This window comes from Geospiza fortis, unplaced genomic scaffold, assembly GCF_000277835.1.
Source record: "Geospiza fortis unplaced genomic scaffold, GeoFor_1.0 scaffold279, whole genome shotgun sequence".
NCBI classification, from domain to species: Eukaryota; Metazoa; Chordata; class Aves; order Passeriformes; family Thraupidae; genus Geospiza; species Geospiza fortis.
The window spans coordinates 3,750,843-3,758,690 of NW_005054352.1; positions in this window are offsets into that span (position 1 = coordinate 3,750,843).

Consider the following 7,848-nt stretch of genomic DNA (forward strand, 5'->3'; position numbering starts at 1 on the left):
AAGCTGGTATTTCTCATATCATCTTTCCTTTTCCATATGCATTACTATAGAAAGGGTGGTTTATGCAATTAAAACGAGAAGTCTGGCTTGCTGACAGGCACTTCCAATGACAGTACATATACAGCTTATATAATACACTGAAAGAAAACAATAACAGGTTTAATATAACTTCCTGAACAAACTAAATTAATTTCTCTTTGTCCACCAGTGGAACTCTTTCCAAAAGTTAAGTGTCTTTTCTTCACAAAGATGATATCAATGTATGGCTTTGTGCCTTATTAACACACGTCTCCTCTAATGCCGTTACTTCTCTGTGCCACTAGACTGTGCTGCATTTGTTTATATTTGTGCTGTCACAGCATTTGAGTATCCAGCCTCAATTCTTGTGCATAGTCTCTCCTTTCAGTTTATTCCTGTCACTTTCAGTTCATCCCAATTAATTACCAAATACAGTTCATTGTACAAAGTCTCCCAAACAATGTGCACTGAAGTAAGCAATGCTTTTCATAGCCAGCTGATGCTTCATTCTTCCAGACTGACAAATATGAAAAGAAACAACAGAGCACCTGTTTCACTACTCAGCCAGGACCTGAAATGTAATATTTATTTTCATTTTCCACCTTGTTTAGAAAAGCAAAATCAGTGCTGCACTGCTGACATGCACAAATGATCAAGGAAAAATGTGCTAGCAGGGAAGTCTTAGGATTTCCAAAATGCACTTCTGTGGCAGGCTCTCAAATCAAAAAGCTGACTCAAATTTACCCTCACCTAGTAAAACTAGATGTATTTTCCAAGAAGGAAAGAGAAGACAACACACATCAATGTCTCTAAACAGCACTTTTAATGAAAATATGGTCCTTAATTTTGTTATAGTTACATATAGTAAAATCCCCTAACTGTCCTTCTCCAAAAGATCCTTATTTCTAATAAATCTTCTGGAAAAATATTTGCTGAACAATTCTCAGTCTTCTAGCTAAGAGATACATGCCACAAACTTTGGACTGAGACTATAGCTTCCAAATATCTCTGAAACAAGTGTGCACTTTCAATGTGTAATGCACACTAAACAATCTAACCTTTGAAAACTATGCAGGTGCATAAAGCCTATCACTCTTTACCTCCTGTTGTAGTGGGAATAATAATTTAAGACTTGCTTATTTATAAGCAGCTTTGGCTTTACTTTTTACATTTGAAGTTTATTTTAGGAGAACCATAATTTCACCTGAGACCAACAAAATGTAATATGCTACCCACTTGACAGCTCATTATTTTGACAGTAGACCAAACTGCAATTTAATTTTTTTGCCTTCTTTTGATCTGTTTTTCCCCATGAATGTCTTCACTAAAAAAAAAAAAAAACAAAACCAAAAAGCCAAAAACCCCCCCCCCACCAAACAAAAAAAAAAAAAAAAAAAAAAAAACCAAAAAGCTAACACCCCCCCCCCCCACAAAACAAAGAGAAAAAAACAAAAATGAAAAAACACCAACAACTAAAACTTGTAATAAATAGATTGCTTGTAAAGATGTTTTTCCTCTAAAGGATTGCTTCAGAGAGGAGGAGAGAAAATTAAATGTAATGGGAATGCATGTCTGTTCAGAAGTGTTACTCTGAAGGATAACCTCACTTACGAATATCATGGATTAATGAACCAGAAATATGACTCCTAAAAAGAATAATTTTGTTATGGAAGGAGTTTGCTTGTTCAGGAAACCTAAGTGACCATGGGTAACAAAAAAACAAATTAAATATGAAATCACTTGAGGAACATCTGTAAGTAGACAGACTTTTATAGACTGACTTTGTAACAATCAATCATCGAAATTGCCCTTAAAATTATATTGCTCTTTAGCCATACTAAAATATTTATTACTCTATGTAGCATATTCATGCATAAACACAATACAAACATATGTATTTTCCTAATCTTTACTTCAAGATCTTTCCAATCTTTGCTTGGCCACTATTTATTAGCAACAGCACAGCAATGAGCATGAGCATAACAATTGAACAAAGTAGTTTGTTGGTAATTGGCAGAAGAACAATGTTTTTGAATACTTTTTATGTGTCAGCCTCAGCAGAGAAAACATGTATCATATTTACAAACACTTCTTTCCAGCATATATAGCAAACAGCTGTATTCAAACACTGAAGAACAGCAGACAGTGACAACTGGAAGGTGATTTTACTGAAATTTCAGAGCAAGAAGACTTTTTCTATTTTGGCATGCTTCTTATGATATCGATCCCCTATGGCTTTTATAATCATTCATGCTACAATCTCAAATCATTGGGCGTCCAAGGGACACAAAACAAGCAGTCTTAAATTCAGCTTGCCTTATTACTGTGAATAGTCCCATAAAACCTAACTGAACTACTCACATATACAAGACCCATGACAACTCTTCATAAATGAGTTTGTCTGTCGAGCAAGCATAATTACTTGATGCTTACTCTTTAATAAGTATGTGTTTTTAAATGGCCATGATCCAGATAAACATAAATTTACATTTTTAAAAATTAGTGCATTTTTGTGCCACAGTAAAAGTGTAGCTCCTCCATAAAAATTGTATACATGCATTTTAATTGGCAATTCATCAAAATAATTCACAATTAACAGCAAAGTAACAACATTTATGTCAAGCTAAATTAACGTATATACTTGTAGCAGAGGCAGAAACAGCTGTTAGTCTGTTTGCATAAACTTCCAGCAGAATGTGTCTGGCAAAGTTAAGCACGAACATTTCTGCTTCATAAAAAATAGTTCCAAGACTGAAAAAATGCAGAGGGCCAAATGTCTCATTAATAGGACCACTCAAGTGAGTAAGCATTGTTCAGTCAAACAAGGACCAGGCCATCACAGCTGTACTGTATTCTCAATCCTGTGCATAAATTAGAGTTTTTAATACGCTCATGAAACCAATATTAGAAACAAACAGAGAAATGGCACAATCCAAAGGCACCTTCTGTCTGCCACCCCCAGTGACACTGTGTGATGTTTTATTCTCAAGCTGCACTGCAGACTTTGCCAGACTGCATACAGAATCGGAAGAAAAAACAACATTGAACTTTTTTAAACACAGAGCACAAAGAACAACATTTTGACATCTACAGCTAGTCTATGAAAGTCATTATGGAAAGCCCCAACTGTGCTAAATGTACAAAGCTGTTAAAATTACTGTTTAAAGAAACTGATTTTAAATTCAAATGTATCAGTTTTTTAAATTTACACTTTGATTTAAGTTGATATAACAGGTTTATTACCAAGCTCAACAGCAAGTGATCTAAGACAGAACTTAGAACTGTAAAAAAATGTACGACCGCTAACACACTACTGTTATCTCATGATGGTGTAGCAATGCTCAGACCTTCTTATCTTTCTCAATTATTTCAGTTTTGAAACTGGAGCAGCTAATGTATTTAGCACAATTTACCATGAATGTAACACCTGTAATTTTCCTCATTAAAAGCAAAATTGACTGGTTCATGGGTTGAAAGGGCAGGGTATGGACTACAAAACAGCTAGTTAACATAACCATTACACTGCTGTACTGATAAAGCTCATTTCTATTCACCAGATGATTATTTCAACCAATATTTACTCCTGTGTGCATCTTCAGCTACAAAGTATACATTCCTCAGTTTTGCAGTGCGGACCTTAATTTCTGGGAACTCACTGCACCACTTGTGAGGTAGAAATTTTTTTGATAACTTGAGAATCTTTCACCCCTTTGGACTGTTTTCCTGTATCAGGCAACCAGTGTGCACACTATGGCAGACCCTGGGTCCCGAAATTGTTTCATAAAACTCAGTACTGTTGAAGGTCTACATTACCCACACATTCTTGAGGATGCAAATGTCACTATGATATACAGCCATACCTCCCATAGCACCCTAAAGACCTTCCACAAATTATCACAAGTACATTTTAAGCAGGAATTATGACTTCCAGAATTCTTGTCTACTCAGAACATTTTTTTCCTGACAGATTCACTCCTCAAATGCTAAAAATAGTTTTTAACCATAATACACAATTTAAATGACCTCTACTACTGCACTGTCAAATTAAAAAAAATCACAACTTACTGCTTACTGCTCGCCACTGGATTTAGAAAAGACCAAAAGTGGAAGTCAGATATTTTCCATACCACAAAAGAGAAATTATTCTCAGGCAGTGCACATGTTATTTTTGCAGTTTTTAAATTAACTTCCATCTATGAAAAACAAATGTAACTTTAAAAAATAATTATATGATGAAAAAATTATTATAAAATATCTATTTGCTATTAAATCATATAGTTACCTATCGATAAACTTTCATTATATATTCTCCTTTGATCCCTAATATAAATGGAAGATACCATATGGAATGTAAGTACAATCCAATGCAAAGTAAAAGTATTGCTGAGGTAATAATGGGCACTCATGCTTTCCCTTTTACTTTTGTTCCTTCTGCAGGGGTGCCACTGTTTATATACAGCTATATTTTCTATATACAGCTGTATTTTCTATTACATGACACAGTTTATTACTGACTCACAATTTTCAAAGCATTTACTGACACTTATTAAATTTTACCTCTGAAGACCTAACACCAGAAACTTGTGCTTTATCACATATCAAGGAGTTCCAATGAAGTCAAATAACATTTTACAATTAAGGAGTTGCTAGATGCACTACACTGCGAGGACAAACTGGTTTTACAATGGCAGGGTAAGGTCCTAAGTCCTTCCTTGAAATACTCAATGCAACCGATGAATTTTAGAATAGTAATGTTACATATTACAAATAGAGACATATTTACTTTTCCTGGAATAAATTGCAAAATAATTTTCCTTTGAAGTTAGTGAGTCTATAAAGATTCCCTGCACTCATCTACTCAATTAAGGAGAACTTCTAAGCAAGCCAGTCTCTTTATATGCATTACTTAATAACCTCACTTAGAAATACTGCATATAGAATTTGTCTGAGCACTTTTATAATTTCTTACAAATATTTCAGTCATGCTAAGAAAATGGAGTAACTACATAACATCATGCTACATGCATTATTGCTCATCCTGACACCAACATGAAAAAAATACACAGAAAACTCACTTAAATAACTTGGCTTCCGGAAGCTATGGTGGTCCTTTTCTTTAGATGTAACAAAAAAGCTTTTAGTAAGATTTTCAACTGAAAGTTTAAATATTACTTTTGTAATAAGCGAAGTACTTGGATACTAATGTCACTTTCACAACTCAAATAGATACAATCACAAAATTGACTTTTCTATGTGTACGAGTAGCATGCACCCAGAGTAAAAGTAGATATTTTGACACTTTTTTTGCCACAGTCAACCTTCCACATTTGTGTAACAGCTGCATTATACACAGAACTAACTTTTAATAGCTTTAAACTTTACAAATAATTTTAGTAAGAAATAAACTACAAGGAAAAATATAAGTCTTGTTTTTCAGTTAAATAACACAATCATTTTAGTGCTTTTTCTGTTCTCTTTTTCTAAAAAATATACTGAAGTACACATTCTATGTTCTGAACTCCCTCACAGGATGTTGTCAGGAGTGGGACAGATGGAAGGAAGACTGTGATGAACTGCTCACTGTAAATTTCTTTTACACCTATGTTTGCTCTATAAAATACTGGCATAAAAGTCATCAACTCCAAAAAAAAATCCATTTCCCATTCAGAGGGAAATATCTGGACCTACCATATCAACAAATGCTCAGTGCCCTGTATATAGTTCTGCTATAATTCAGTATGGGTACATATGCTTAATGGGATTGAAATAAAGGTTTGAAGTGCAGGAAATTATTATTTTGGATGGAACATGACCAATGACAGTAACAACATTAGCTTGGCTTCCATGGGATGGGACAACTGACAGTCTGTGTGACTCTCCAGTGCTCTGGGATTCAGCAGAAAATAGCCAGGTTAGGTATTTTCAGGCACTTTTTGGCCTCCATCTCCAACGTGGAGCAGTAATGAACCACAGTAGCCCCTGTACATCCCACACCCCAGGTATGCTGTGCCAAGTGCGCCAACCACAGTTTGGAAGGATCACAGCTCAGATGGGAAAGTTTGGGGGAACAGCTCACATGTTCAAGACAGAGTGCTTCCTCCTTCAAACCAACTGCAAATACAGTTGGAAACAACTACATCCTTACAAGAAGGCTCACAGCTCTCTAAAAGCATCAGTCCATGGGAGCTCACAATCTGTGAACTGTGACACTCATTTATTTCCATTATTTGGAAAGCCACAAAGACAGATGCTCAATTAATGTGTAATGCTCATTTTTAATTGAGGTAGTATGAAGCACTGCTCTTGCCTTGAGATACACCTGTTGCAAAACTTCGCTTTACTGACCTCTTGCACATGAGTTTCAAATAAGAATGAAAGCTGCCTGCTTGTTTTTCTCCTCCATCCCCCCAGCCCTCTTTTCCCCACCTGTAAATTCCCTATTGAGTAAGCATAAATACAATGCAAATACTAATTTGCATTCTAGGGGCAGAGCTGCACCTCTTCACATTGGCTGACAGCACAGCTAAAGGGGTGGCAGAGATGGTTAAGGAGCTGGGGCAGATCCCGCAGGAGATGTAACCAGATGTGCAGCAAGATCTGCCTCCCTCTCCCTGCCCAGCACAGCTAGACCACCCCGGGCCTTGTTTAGAAGGAAAGCGTCTGAGGAGAAGGAGGACATTACTCCTGACCCTTGTACAGGCCACCCCAGGGCAGGGGAGGAGAGGCATGGGAGCCACAGCTTGCGAGGATGGGCTGCTCACAGAAAGGGGAGTTGGGGCTCCTGACCAGGGGTCACTGGATGGGCACATTTTTAAAAACAGCCCCTGAGACAATGACCGGCTTTACTCAAATTGGAGGTGCTCTGGTGCGCAGAAAAAGAAAGAAGGAAAAGACCCAAACCAAAAACACAAACAATACCAAACCCCGCAAAAACTCCATACTCAAACAAATAGAAAATCTCCAACCCAACCCGAAAAACTGCAACAGGGGCCACTTTACAGAATTGAATGTTTTCCCTTGTTTCCTGTTCCTCTTAAGAAAAACAAACACCGTTTAGCAAGTTCTTGCCAGATGCCCCACAACCAACACCCTAACAAAGAACGCTGGGGGAAAAGAAGGTCTTTTAAGTCCATCTGTGCAAATGTCATAGCTACAATTCTTTTAAAGCCAATTACACACGTGTGATCTGTTAGTGCTGTTAACACATGCTGTTACAGGAGATGACATCAAACAAGCTGAAATTCTAGCTAGAAGTTCTTTGCCGTGCATGTGTGTGCGTCCCATCCTTAAAGAGAAGATGAAGAAATCTGCATGCAGTGCCGCTGTCAACCCCGAGTGCGTCCCACTCCCCATAAACCCTTCTCCTCCGTTCCAATACCCTGGTAGTGACTACTTTTTGTCCCTTTTACCATGCCACGATGGGTGAGGCAAGCAACCGCCCTGTTAAACTGGGTGCTAAACGGCAAGGTGAAAGATGGGGGCGGAGGAGCTGTATAAATCCCGCGGACGCCCGAGGCTGGCCGGGGTTGTTCTTGCCCCGGTGCTGGTGTTCGTCCAGCCCGGGGATGGGGCCCAGGGGAGTCTGGTCCTGGGAGACAGGGAAACAACGCATTCCCATGTCCTCCGCAGCCGTACACACCCGCCCGGGTGCCCGGCGTGCCAGCACGCAGCCTCTCTCCGTCCCCACCGGACAAGCAGCTCTCCATGCCTGAGGGTGTCCCGTCGGTGACGATATTCTGTTCTCAGGCGGGACCCTCACCGAGTGCGGCTGCAAGCCCCGGAGGAATCTCTCCCGCCCTCCACGATCGGGCTGCGCAGGCAGGACAGGCT